We start from the raw sequence: 1,133 nt of genomic DNA on the forward strand, positions 1-1,133 counted from the left end.
GCGTCTGTGATAGTTCGAGACAGGTTCGGATCACATTGCTGACCTGCTCATACTTAACGAGCTTCAGTGACCGCAACGAGCACCGATTTGGTCACGATCCGGGGGTTTTGTCACAGACTGTGAAATCTAGGGCTGTGTATCACCAGCAAAGTCACGATACGATACAGTACGGATGTAATGATTCACTCAACTCACGATTCGATTCACGATTTTGATTTCACGATTCGATTCATGATTATTCTTTTTTTTACGAAATGAGATTTAAGACAAATTATAAATTAAATGTGTCCTTTTACTATTGTTTGGACAAAATGCTGCACATTTCTTTGTGAAACTGAAATATAACTATACTAATATACTAATATAGCACTTGCATATAATTGCTCTTTTGTTGGTTTTGATTTATTGTCCTCATTTGTAAGTCGTTTTGGATAAAAGCGTCTGCTAAATGACAAAACTTAAATATAATGCAAATATAAATAACAAAACTAAATTGAAATTTTAAAACAAGCCCCAAATCAAATACATAAGAAACACAAATAAAATAAATCTCTTCATATAAGCAAAATAAGGCTTTGTCTGTGCTCTTTCCATTTAAAATTAGAGGCAATCACTGCATTTTAATCATGATCCAAGCAAAGATGCTGCATATATGCAACATGATCAGTTTTTAATCTAAATTAGATTGTATAATTTCGAAATTTAAAGCAAAAACAGAATGGTTTGACTTCAGTTGTGTGAAACTATACATAAAAATATCTTAAAGCGTTTCCTTGGTTTGCGCTGTAAACAAAGCAGCATTATATACATAATACAGAGGCAAGATGAAAAGAAAAAATACCATCTAAACTTTTCTAAAGACAGTAAGTGCTCCTCAGACATGCATTCATATAAATAGGGCTGGGTAATCCGTGTATCATTCGATCATTCGTTTTTTGATTTAATATTGAATATAGAAAAATTAGAAAACGGCTCCTTCTTCGTTTTTTTTTTCCCCCCAAAAAACGAGAAGTGAGAATTCAGCTTAAATTTACGTTTTTCGTTCATGGGTGGAAAAATGAATAAACAGCTTGAATATTCGATTTCTACATGTGGGCGGGAATTAAACGCCCCTTTCTGCTGATTGGTCAGCC

Source organism: Sinocyclocheilus grahami, unplaced genomic scaffold (assembly GCF_001515645.1).
Source record: "Sinocyclocheilus grahami isolate Dianchi unplaced genomic scaffold, SAMN03320097.WGS_v1.1 scaffold10.1, whole genome shotgun sequence".
In the NCBI taxonomy this organism is placed as follows: Eukaryota; Metazoa; Chordata; class Actinopteri; order Cypriniformes; family Cyprinidae; genus Sinocyclocheilus; species Sinocyclocheilus grahami.